The sequence below is a fragment of the Pseudophryne corroboree genome, chromosome 7, assembly GCF_028390025.1.
Source record: "Pseudophryne corroboree isolate aPseCor3 chromosome 7, aPseCor3.hap2, whole genome shotgun sequence".
NCBI lineage: Eukaryota > Metazoa > Chordata > Amphibia > Anura > Myobatrachidae > Pseudophryne > Pseudophryne corroboree.
Genome location: NC_086450.1, coordinates 64670703 through 64684224, shown reverse-complemented (window position 1 = coordinate 64684224; position 13522 = coordinate 64670703). Strand labels below are relative to the sequence as shown.

Below are 13522 nucleotides of genomic sequence, written 5' to 3'. Positions count from 1 at the left end.
TATTCGCTCGTCACCTTCCTGTTCAAAATGTCACGTCTCACAGACTGGTTGAAGGTAGGGGGTTGCTGGTCAAATGTGATATCCATAATCAACGTTTTTCCTGTTTGACTGTCTATGCTCCCAATACTAAGCAGCCTTCCTTCCTGACCTCGGTTCTGGAACTCGCCGAGCCTCTTCTGGAGGGAGTGGTGGTGATGGGAGGCGACCTGAACTGGACTCTCGACCCTCTTCATGACACCTCTAAAAAGGTTTCTCATAAGCCGGAGAAAGAGTATAGGAGGGTGAGACGCGCTCTGCTTGACTACCAGCTGATCGATACGTGGAGACTGACACACCCCTCGGACGTAGACTATTCTTTCTTTTCACACCCCCATCAGACATATTCTAGAATTGACTACTTGTTTCTAAGTCACCGACACCTACACTTCATTTCTGACACTTCTATAGGACAAATTGTATGGTCTGATCATGCCCCTGTTAACCTCACGATACGCCTTCCATCATGCCCACGACGCCAATGGTCTTGGCGTTTCAAAGACACACTTTTACAAGATGCGGCATGCCGCTCTCAAATAGAATCTGCCATAGACTCCTATATTAGCACTAATGACTTAGATGATATCTCTAAACTTTCGGTCTGGGAGGCACATAAATGTGTCTTAAGGGGGGTCTGTATTCAGATAGGCTCTCTTCGCAAAAAAACAGAGGGAAAAGCTCAGGGATGATTTATTATTTAAGATAAAATCTTTAGAACTTCTACATAAGAAGTCCCAAACCCCGCAACATTATGCAGATCTCGAGGCGGCTAGGGCAGACCTGAATAGACTACTCTCTGATAGAGTCAAGTTCTCCTATCGGAAGTGTCGGAGCAGGTACTACCAATGGGGCAATAAACCGGGGAAATTATTAGCCAGGGCTCTTCGTGAACAACGTGCAACTACTTTTATTCATTGCATTAAATATGGTCAGGGTAAACCTCACCACGATACACTTCACATAGCTAGAGCCTTTCGGGCCTATTCGGCCTTGTACAACCTTTCTGGGCTGTCTGGGAGGACAGATAAGATATCACACCAAACGGCCATATCTGACTACTTAAATATCATAGACTTCCCTACATTGTCCAGAGAAGATGCAGAGCGTTTGGCTGCTCCCTTCTCCTCGGAGGAGGTTTTGAAAGTCATTGAATCCTCTCCCAACGGCAAAAGTCCGGGCCCCGACGGGTACACTATTGCCTATTATAAAGCCTTCAAGGAGAAATTAACCCCTCTTCTTACAAGAGCATTTAACACTATTTCGGAAAAATCACAGTTCTCTTCACAATCCCTAGAGGCACATGTCACAGTCTTACCTAAGGAGGGCAAAGACCCCAGCCTCTGTTCTAGTTACCGGCCGATCTCGCTGTTAAATATAGATATAAAACTCTTTGCAAAACTGATTGCAAATCGCCTTAAATTGCTGTTGCCAGATTTAATTCATGGAGACCAGGCTGGTTTTGTCTTGGGTCGTGAGGCCAGGGATAATACCTCTAAGGTGCTTAATATGATTTACTATGCCAACCAGGACACACCCCCTTCAATTATATTGTCAACTGATACTAAAAAAGCGTTTGATAGGGTGGATTGGGACTATGTCCGGCATCCTGAGGCACCTGGGACTTGGCAACGCCTGTCTCCATAGAATTTTATCTCTCTACACTACCCCATCCGCCAAAATCAAGATTAATGGCTCCTTTTTAGACCCCTTTACCATTTCCAATGGCACACGACAGGGATGCCCACTATCCCCACTACTCTTTGTCTTATGTATGGAAGCTCTAGCGAGAAGCATTAGGGCTAACCAAAATATCTCTGGTTTATTAGTGAGAGGGAACGAATACAAATTGGCTCTTTATGCCGATGATTTGCTTGCTCTAATTTCAAACCCGGTTGCTTCTCTCCCAAATCTGATGTTAGAATTTGACAGGTTCGGAGCCCTTTCTAATTTTAAGATAAATTACTCCAAATCCATCGCAATGAACCTAAATGCTTCCCCTGGTGTGGTGGCGGGTCTGAAGGGTTCCTTCCCTTTTACCTGGCATGTCCACAAAGTTAAATACTTGGGGGTAATGCTATCTAACGATTTATCTAAAATATTTTCCTTAAATTTCGTCCCCTTATTGAAAACGCTTTGCTTAGACTTCCAGAGGTGGAAGAAATTGCAGTCATCCTGGTTTGGTAGAATTAACGTAGTCAAAATGAACGCTCTCCCCAGGATTTTATTTTTTCTTCAAACCCTCCCCATATACATCCCTCCTCTGTGGTTCAGGGACGTTCAGAATCTCATTCGAGCGTTTGTCTGGGGCGGTAAAACACCTAGATTCAAACATGACAATTCTATTCCGGAGAAAACATCAAGGGGGACAACAGCTCCCACATATTCCCAGCTACTAGCATGCTGTACAGTTAAACAGAGTTCTAGAATGGACACGGGCTAAAGACTGTAAACAATGGGTGCTTTTGGAAGAGGTCTGTCTCACACATTATATAGAAATCGTTCCATGGTTACCCACCCTTCCGAAAGCCGCCCACACCACGGTCTCCCCCACGCTTAAATTATGGAACAAGCTTAGGTTGAGGAATCACATCTCTTCTAAGTGGTCCCCTTTAACTTCTTTTCTTCATAACCCCGAATTTGTTCCAGGACTCCATGGATTAGCTTTTGCTCCATGGGCCGGGACTGGGCTTTTCAGGGTCGGTCAGCTGGTGTGTTCAGGTAGGATGCGGTCATTTTCAGATATTCAATTTCTTTGGAATATATCAAGCACTGATTTTTGGAAGTTCCTTCAGGTTCATCATTTCCTAACGTCCTCCAAGAATTTCTCTGACATAGCTAGATATCTCACCAATTTTGAAAAATTATACGTTTCCACCCGTTCTCCTACACATGCCATCTCCCAAATTTATACACTTATTATGGAAGATCTATTTCCTCAACCCCCTACCTTCATGACTTCCTGGGAGAGGGAAATGCCAAGGTTAGCTACACAGGCCAACTGGGACACTATTTCGAAATGCCCAGGCAAGCTCTTTATGTCTGTCAACGACGGAAACTCTTTACAAGCTCATATATAGATGGTACAGGACTCCCCATGTCCTTAATAAAATCTTTCCTACCCTCTCGAATCTTTGTTGGAGGTGTAAAGGTGCTTCAGGGAGCTTTTTGCACATTTGGTGGGACTGCCCTCTTATAGTCCCTTTCTGGAAAGACGTTTATAAATGCTCTGAGTTGATAGTGGGAGATGTGGTACCCAGAGAGCCTGAGTTTTGGCTCCTTAATCTTACCTCAGCAAGTATACATTCCTACAAATGCTCACTACTGAGACACCTCAGCAACGCTGCAAGGGTCATTATACCGGCTCTTTGGAGATCCACCTCCCCGCCCTTGATCAAACAATGGCTTAATAAGATTGACTACTTCTTAGAAATGGAAGACCTTATTTCTTTCTCAATGGGAAGAACCACTGACTTTACCGCTATCTGGTTCCCCTGGTGTGACTTTAAGGAGTCTCCGGTATATCGGTCTTACGTGGTAACCTAGTCCTTCTCCCATTATTCATTCCGACAAATCCTCAACCCCTTATAGACCTCCAGATATAAACTTCATCCCACCTTACTCCTTTAGGACTCTTTTCTTCTTCCTATTTCTCACACTCTATCTTTTTCCATTCTTTCTCTTCTTTTCTAAATTTTTCTTAGCAAGGTCATTATAATGTCTGTATTTATATGTATATCTTATGATTGTTGAACAGACAACTTTCCTATTTACCTTAAATGTTCAAAACGAAGTTAATAAGATATGTACGAGCAGTGATGTTTTTTTTGGTTTTCATTGTCTGAAAATGCTGTACTATTGATTTATCTACAGCTTTAATAAAACCAGATTAAAGAAAAAGAACCATGGGGTATAGACGGGATCCGCAGGAGACATGGGCACCCTAAGACTTTCAAAGGGTGTGTACTGGCTCCTCCCTCTATGCCCCTCCTCCAGACTCCAGTTATAGGAACTGTGCCCAGGGAGACGGACATTTCGAGGAAAGGATTCATTGTTAAACTAAGGTGAGAATCATACCAGCTCACACCTCAAGCATGCCACACAACGTGGCATTCAACAGAACACAAGCCAACGGCATGAACAATTTCAGCAACAGGCTGACTATAAATGTAACACAACATGTGTGTAACCACAACTAATAACTGAAGATACAGTACGCACTGGGACGGGTGCCCAGCATCCTCTACGGACTAAGAGAAAAGGATTTACCGGTAGGTATTAAAATCCCATTTTCTCATACGTCCTAGAGGATGCTGGGGTCACCATTAGAACCATGGGGTTATACCAAAGCTCTAGAACGGGCGGGAGAGTGCGGATGACTCTGCAGCACCGATTGACCAAACTTGAGGTCATCATCAGCCAGGGTATCAAACTTGTAAAACCTTGCAAAAGTGTTTGAACCCGGCCAAGTAGCTGCTCGGCAAAGTTGCAATGCCGAGACCCCCCTGGGCAGCCGCCCAGAACGAGCCCACCTTTTTAGTAGAATGGGCCTTCACCGATTTCAGTAACGGCAATCCAGCCATGGAATGAGCATGCTGAATCATATTACAGATCCAGCGTGCAATGGTCTGCTTGGAAGTAGGACACCCAATCTTGTTGGGAGCATACAGGACAAACAGAGCCTCCGTTTTCCTAACCTGAGCCGTTCTGGCGACATAAATTTTCAAAGCTCTGACCACATCCAGAGACTTTGACTCAATTAAGGCGTCAGTAGCCACTGGCACCACAATAGGTTGGATCATGTGGAAAGATGAAACCACCTTCGGCAGAAATCGTTGACGAGTCCTCAACTCTGCTCTATCTTCATGGAAGATCAAATAAGGGCTCTTGTGAGACAAGGCCGCTAACTCAGACACCCGCCTTGCTGATGCCAAGGCCAACAGAATGACCACTTTCCAAGTGAGGAATTTCAACCCCACCTTCTGTAAAGGTTCAAACCAATGTGATTGAAGGAACTGCAACACCACGTTAAGATCCCATGGTACCACTGGGGGCACAAATGGAGGTTGGATGTGCAACACACCTTTCACGAAAGTCTGAACTTCTGGAAGGGAGGCCAATTGTTTTTGAAAGAAAACCGATAAGGCTGAAATCTGTACCTTAATTGAGCCCAACTTTAGGTCCGCATCCACACCTGCTTGTAGAAAATGCTATTACTTGAGGGTCCCTTGACCTGGAACAATATCTCTGAAGCTTCTTGTTGAGAGGAGATGCCATCATGTCTATTTGAGGAATTCCCCAATGACTTGTCACTTCTGTGAAGACCTCTTGATGGAGGCCCCACTCTCCTGGATGGAGATCGTGTCTGCTGAGGAAGTCTGCTTCCCAGTTGTCCACTCCTGGAATGAAGATCGCTGACAGAGCGCTTGTATGCTTTTCCGACCAGCTGAGAACCTTTGTGGCTTCTGCCATTGCTGCTCTGCTTTTTGTTCCGCCCTGGCGGTTTTCTGTACGCTACTGCTGTTACATTGTCCGACTGGATCAGTACGGGCCGATTGCGAAGAAGATGTTCCACTTGTAGAAGGCTATTGTAAATGGCCCATAACGCCAGAACATTTATGTGGAGAAAAGTGTCCTGGATTGACCATCTTCCTTGGAAGTTTTCCCCCTGTGTGACTGCTCCACAGCCTCGGAGACTTGCATCCGTGGTTACTAGGATCCAGTCCTGGATCCCGAACCTGCGCCCCTCTAGGAGGTGAGAGCTGTGCAGCCACCACAGGAGTGAGATTCTGGTCTTGGAAGACAGGATTATCCTTCGGTGCATGTACAGGTGGGATCCGGACCACTTGTCCAACAGGTCCCACTGAAACACTCTGGCATGGAATCTGCCAAACTGAATGGCCTCATAGGCCGCAACCATCTTCCCCAGCAACCGAGTGCATTGATGGATTGACACTCTTGCTGGTTTCAGAATTTGTTTGACCAGACTCTGAAGTTCCAGAGCCTTTTCCACTGGAAGAAAAACTCTCTGTAGTTCTGTGTCCAGTATCATTTCCAAAAACGACAACCGCGTCGTCGGAATCAACTGTGATTTTGGCAAGTTTAGGAGCCAACCATGTTGTTGAAGAGCCGTCAGGGATAGTGCAATGTTTTGCACCAACTGGTCCCTGGATCTCGCCTTTATCAGGAGATCATCCAAGTACGGGGTAATCGTGACTCCTTGCCTGCGAAGGAGAACCATCATTTCCGCCATCACTTTTGGTGAAAATCCTCGGAGCCGTGGACAGACCAAACTGCAACGTCTGAAATTGGTAATGACAATCCTGAATTGCAAACCTCAGGTAAGCCTGATGCGGAGGATAAATGGGAACATGTAAGTAGGCATCCTTTATGTCCACCGACACCATAAAATCCCCTTCCTCCAGACTGGAGATCACTGCTCGGAGAGACTCCATCTTGAATTTTATTTTTTTTAGGTAGAAATTGAGGGATTTCAGGTTTAGGATCGGTCTGACCGAGCCGTCCGGCTTCGGGACCACAAACAGGCTTGAATAAAAGCCTTCTCCCTGTTGTGACGGGGGAACCATGACAATGACCTGATTTTGACACAACTTTTGTATTGCGTCGCATACTACCTCCCTGTCCGGAAGAGAAGCTGGTAAGGCCGATTTGAAAAATCGGCGAGGGGGAACGTCTTGAAACTCCAGTTTGTACCCTTGGGATACTATTTGTAAACCCACGGGTCCAGGTCCGAACGAAACCAGAACTGACTGAAGAGTTTGAGACGTGCCCCCACCGGTGCGGACTCCCGCAGAGGAGCCCCAGCGTCACACGGTGGAGTTGGCAGAAGCCGGGGAGGACTTCTGCTCCTGGGAACCCGACAAGGCTGGTGATCTTTTACCTCTTCCCCTTCCTCTAGTAGCAAGGAAGGAAGAAACTCGCCCTTTTCTGTATTTATTGGGCCGAAAGGACTGAATTTGATAGTGGTGTGTTTTCTTTTGTTGTGGAGGAACATAAGGCAAAAAGGATGACTTACCCGCGGTAGCCGTTGATACCAAATCAGCGAGACCGTCACCAAACAAGGCACCACCTTTATATGGTAGAGATTCCATACTTTTCTTGGAGTCAGCATCAGCATTCCATTGGTGAATCCACAATGCTCGCCTAGCTGAGACTGCCATGGCATTGGCCTTTGATCCCAAAAGGCCAATATCTCTCGCAGTTTCCTTTAGGTACGCTGCAGCGTCCTTGATATAACCCAGCGTCAAGAGGATGCTATCCCTATCTAGGGTATCTATATCAGATGACAAGTTATCTGTCCACTTTTCGATAGCACTACTCACCCACGCAGATGCAATGACAGGTCTGAGTAGCGTACCTGTGGTCGCATAAATGGATTTTAACATAGTTTCTTGCTTACGATCCGCAGGGTCCTTAAGGGCTGCAGTGCCAGGTGACGGGAGAGCCACCTTTTTAGACAAACGTGATAGGGCCTTGTCTACAATGGTGGGTGACTTCCACTTTTCCCTATCCTCAAAGGGAAACGGGTAAGCCACCGGAATCCTTTTGGGAATCTGAAACTTTCTGTCAGGGCTTTCCCAGACTTTTTCAAATAGAGTGTTCAGTTCATGAGAGGGAGGAAACGTTATCTCAGGTTTCTTTTCCTTATACATACAGACCCTTTTATCAGGAACAGCAGGGTCCTCAGTGATATGTAATACATCTTTAACCGCCACAATCATGTACTGAATGCTCTTTGCTAATTTTGGATCTAATCTGGAATCACTATAGTCGACACTGAAATCAGTGTCCGTGTCGGTACCAGTGTCTGCCAACTGGGCAAAAGAAAGTTTTTGTGACCCCGAGGGGTCCTGGACTTGTAATAACACATCCTCCACAGATTTCTTCCATGCCTGGGTCTGAGACTCAGACTTATCTAATCTCTTACTAATAAGAGCCACATTAGCATTCAAAGCATTCAAAACATTTACCCAATCAGGAGTCGGCGGTGCCGACAGGGTCACCCCCACAGACGTTTGTGTCCCTAATACAGCCTCCTCCTGGGAAGAGCACTCAGCCTGAGACATGTCAACACACGTGTACCAAACACCCACAGACACACCGGGCATATAGGGGACAGACCCACAGTAAAGTCTGTCAGAGAGACACAGAGGGGATTTGCCAGCTCACAACCCAGCGCCAAATTAACGGGTCTGAAAACACTAAAAAATGCCCCAGACCTGTAGCGCTTTAAATATCAAATATATTGCACCAAATTATACTGTCCCCCCCCCCCCCCCCCGTTTTGCACCCTGATACTTGTCAGCAGTGTGAGGAAGGACCAGCGTCTTTGCAGCCCTGTGGAGAGGAAATGGCGCCGAGCTGAGAGTGAGCTGTGAGGAAGAAGCTCCGCCCCCTTAATGGCGTTCTTCTGTCCCGCTTATTTTAATAAATAATTATATTGGCGGGGGTTAGGACAGTGCCTTGGCACTAACGTCCCCTCTTGCCAGTGTAAATTGAGGATTTTTGCTGCCCAGGGCGCCCCCGTGCCCTGCACCCTGCAGTGCTGTGTGTGTGGGAGAATGGCGCGCAGCGTTCCATTCGCTGCGCGGTACCTCAGAATGCCGTCACTGAAGAAGAAGTCTTCTTTTCTTCTGCTACTCACCTGTCTTCTGACTTCTGGCTCTGTAAGGGGGCAGGCTGCGGGAGTGAGCATCTAGGTGTCCTGTCAGCCAGAAGCAGAGACATTGAACTCACTAGAAGTAGGTGATACTTCTCTCCCCTAAGTCCCACGAAGCAGGGAGACTGTTGCCAGCAGTCTCCCTGAAAATAAAAAACCTAACATAAGTCTTTTTCAGAGAAACTCAGTAGAGCTCCCCTGTAGTGCGTCCAGTCTCACTGGGCACAATTCTAAAACTGGGGTCTGGAGGAGGGGCATAGAGGGAGGAGCCAGTTCACACCCTTTGAAAGTCTTAGGGTGCCCATGTCTCCTGCGGATCCCGTCTATACCCCATGGTTCTAATGATGACCCCAGCATCCTCTAGGACGTATGAGAAAAAGGAGATTTATGGTAGACTTACCATTGTTAAATCTCTTACTGCGAGGTACACTGGATTCCACAGGGAATAACATCGAGGTGTAGAGTTAGATCTTGATCCAAGGCACCAACAGGCTAAAGCTTTGACTGTTCCCAGGATGCACTGCACCACCTCCTCTTCTATAGCCCTGCCTCCAGGCACTGGAGCTCAGTTTTGTTAACCAGTCCAATGCAGTAGCAGGTAAGAGAGAAGGCAGGTGTTAGTCACATAGAACAACATTCTCACGACAGGAGAAGGGACTAGCGGCTTATGCCATACAAACCCAAAGAAGATAAGTGCGTCAGGGTGGGCGCCCTGTGTAATCCAGTGTACCTTGCAAAAAGACATTTAATAATGGTAAGTCTATCATAAATCTCCTTTTCTGCAGCGGGATATACCGGTATTCCACAAGGAATAACATCGGGGATGTCCTAAAGCAGTTCCTCATGGGAGGGGACGCACTGTAGCGGGCACAAGAACCCGGCGTCCAAAGGAAGCATCCTGGGAGGCTGAAGTATCAAAGGCATAGAACCTGATGAAAGTGTTCACAGAGGACCACGTAGCCGCCTTGCACAGTTGTTCAGCGGACGCGCAACGGCAAGCCGCCCAAGAAGGTCCAACTGACTGAGTAGAATGGGCCTTGATAGCAGCAGGAGCTGGGAGCCCAGCCTGCGCATAAGCTAATGCAATTACCATTCTAATCCTTCTGGCCAAGGTCTGCTTTTTCGCAGGCAAGCCACGTAGAGGCAATAGCCAACAGAAATACTACCTTAAGCGTAAGGCATTTAAGGTCCACAGACTCAAGAGGTTCAAATGGAGACTCTTGCAGGGCATTTAAAACGACAGACAGATCCCATGGAGCCACAGGAGGGACATAGGGAGGCTGAATCTGTAGAACACCCCAAGTGAAAATGTGAACGTCAGGAAGAGATGCAATGTTTTGCTGAAACCACACCGACAAGGCAGAAATATAAACCTTGAGGGAGGTCAGACGAAGGCCCAAGTCTAGGCCTTGTTGTAGAAAAGCCAAAAGTCTAAAAGTTTTGAACGTATATGTATCATAATTCTTAGCAGCACACCATGAGAAGTAAGAATTCCAGACCATGTAACAAATCTGAGCCGAAGCTGGTTTACGGGCTTTCAACATAGTTTGAATAACCGCCTCAGAAAATCCTTTTTCTCTCAAAAGTGATGCTTCAAGAGCCACGCCATCAAAGCCAGTCTGGTCAGGTCCGGGTAGACACAAGAGCCCTGAACGAGGAGGTCTGGGCTTTGAGGAAGTAGAAGAGGACGCTCGATCGCTAGACCCTGCAGGTCTGAGAACCAATGCCATCTGGGCCACGCTGGAGCGACTAGAAGTAGTATTCCTCCTTCTTTCTTGAACTTCCGTATTACCCTGGGCAGGAGTGACACTGGAGGGAACACGTATGGCAGCCGAAAGTTCCATAGAACTGCCAGTACGTCCACGAATGCTGCTTGAGGATCCCTTGTAGGTGCTCCGAAGACCGGAACCTTGTGATTTTGTCGAGATGCCATCAGGTCTACATCTGGTAGGCCCCACTTGTCCACTAGGAGTTGAAAGACTTTGGGATGAAGACTCCACTCTCCGGCGTGCACGTCCTGACGACTGAGAAAGTCCGCTTCCCAGTTGAGGACTCTCGGAATGAACACTGCCGAGATGGCTGGCAGTTCCGCCCACTGGAGAATTTTTGACACTTCCATCATTGCCATGCGGCTTCGAGTGCTGCCTTGATGATTTATGTATGCCACCATGGTGGCATTGTCTGATTGTACTTGAACAGGCCTGTTCTGTACCAGAGGCAGGGCCAGTGTCAACGCATTGAACACTGCCCGCAATTTCAGAATGTTTATCGGGAGGAGAGATTCCTCCCTGGTCCACCGACCCTGGAGAGAGTGTTTTGCTACAACACCGCGCCCCAACCTCGCATACTGGCATCTGTTGTCAGGAGGACCCAGTTGGAGATCCAGAAGGGACGGTCCCTGCTCAACTGTTGGTCCTGTAGCCACCAGCTCAGTGACAGACGAACCTCCAGAGTCAAAGAGATCATTTGAGACCTGATCCAATGAGGCAGGCCATCTCATTTGGAATGGATTAACCTCTGCAGAGGATGGGAATGAAATTGAGCGTACTCTACCATGTCGAAAGCCGACACCATGAGGCCTAGTACTTGCATCGCCGAGTGCATCAAAACTCTCTGGTGAGAGAGGAAGCATCTGATCTTGTCCTGAAGTTTCAGGACCTTCTCCGGAGACAGAAACAGTCTGTGGCTGTGTGTGTCCAGCAGCGCCCCCAGGTGCACCATGCTCCAGGCAGGGACCAGCGAGGACTTCTTCCAATTGATGAGCCACCCATGGGCTTGAAGGAATTTGACCGACATCTCCAGTTGACTGAGGAGGACTCTTGGGAGTTCGCCAGAATCAGCAAGTCGTCCAGATATGGCAGGATTCTGATTCCCTAATGACGGAGAAAAGCCGTCATCACGGCCATTACCTTGGTGAAAATCCGAGGTGGCATGGCCAGTCCAAATGGCAGAGCCTGGAATTGAAAATGAAGGTTGCCAATAGCAAACCGCAGATATTGCTGATGCAAAATGGCAATAGGTATGTGCAGGTAAGCATCCTGTATGTCCAGGGATACCATATAGTCCTCGAGTTCCATGGCCAGCACAACAGAGCACAGAGTTTCCATACGGAATTTGGACACTCTTACAAACTTGTTTAATGATTTGAGGTTGAGTATAGGCCGGAAAGACCCATTCGGTTTCGGAATTAGAAACAGGGTCGAATAGTACCCCTTGGGGTTTATTTACTAAGATTCGTATATTTCAGAATCATGTTCAAGTTCAATCGCGACTGACATCGACAGTGTAAACTTGCAACTTTTTGAATTGATTACGACTCATTTACTAAGCGTTCGTATTCGTATTTTTTCAATCTTCCGATGTCGATGTCATTCGTGCTTTTCTGCTGTTGATTGCGGCCGCGTTTGCTATTTCGCGGCCGCGTTGGGGGTTTTTTTTTACGACTGCGTCACAAGTCTGTTACGGCAGTGATTTGGAATTTGCTGCCGCGTTTTGACTTCTAAGTTTCGTTTACGTCACGCGGCCGTGATTGGTTGTATTCGTAAAGGAGGAGTGTCTGTGCATGTTACTATAAAAACGCCCCAAACACTCCGCACCTCGTGGGTTTAGCTAGTGGAGAGGAGAGAGGAAGGTGTATTTGGAGTTGGTGAGTTTGGTGGAGTTTTTGGTGGATTTGGAGAGGAGTTTGGTGATTGTTGAGTGCTGTACTGTGTGTGTTAGGAGTCTTGTGAACTTTGTAGTATTGTTTTTTCCCAGTTTGTAAGCTTTTTTGTCCTTGTTTTATTATTTCAGTCTTTTGTCATTGTTTGTGAGTGAGTGAGCGTGTGTTGGCTGTGTGGTGTGTAGTAGGAGTAGTGGAGGAGTGTGTTTTGTGTTTTCATTTTTCAGTGTTTTATGTTGTTTGTCATGTCCGACTCAGAGGTCAGTGTGGTGGCGGAGGTTAGTGAGGTGGAGGCTGGTAGTGAGGTGGAGGCTGGTAGTGAGGTGGAGGCTGGTAGTGAGGTGGAGGCTGGTAGTGAGGTGGAGGGGGGTAGTGAGAGGGAGGAGGTTAGTGAGGAGGAGGAGGAGGGGGTGCCTGTTGCTGGATTTTCCAGTGATAGTGATGGTGTTGTGGCTCCGCAGCCACGCACCACTACCAAGACTGGCAGGAATATAAAGTTCAGCTATGCTGAAAACATGGCGTTGGTACGTGAGCTGATGAAGCACCATCGCCAATTGTTTGGTCAGGATGCTGCCAGGGTGTCCTCCCGCAGGAAGTCTGCCCTGTGGGGGCAAGTTATACTTGCTGTAAATAGTGAGGGTGTGGTGAGGCGGACAGAGGACACGTGCCGCAAGCGATTTTACGATATTAAGCGGCGTGTCAAGGCCAAGATGGCCAAAGAGTCCAAATCTGCACGTAGAACCGGAGGTGGGCCACCTTTACGTGTAAGCTATCGGGACTGGGAGGAGCCTGTGCGGGCATTGATTCCTGGCGAGGTGGTGTCTGCTACTCATGTCCGGGATTCGGACCGACCCACGCAGGATGGTAAGTTTGTTTTGTATTATTGTTCTTAAAATGTGTGTTCAATTTCTTTAATGTAATTTTTAAAGTTTTAAGGATGTTTTTTTTTGCAAAAAACAGATTGCATGCCTATGCTCCCTTAAGGTGTGTTTGTTTTTTGAATGTGTTTTTTTGCTCCTTTTTTTTTTTTTTTATAACAAAAACGTGCAGTTTTTTTAAATGTTTTTTTTTTTTTTTTTGGTGCAATTTTTTGCGATAATGCTTGAACATGTGTGTTTGTTTTAAAACCTCAAAATGTATTTGTTTTA

The 13522-nt window shown here is 47.0% G+C and overlaps 1 protein-coding gene across 1 annotated transcript in view; it reads left to right on the top strand.

The window, feature by feature from the left end:
- Positions 1 to 13522, top strand: part of LOC134944006 (putative mediator of RNA polymerase II transcription subunit 12) — a 62697-nt gene that overhangs the window by 27039 nt on the left and 22136 nt on the right. The gene's annotated exons all lie outside the window — the stretch shown is intronic.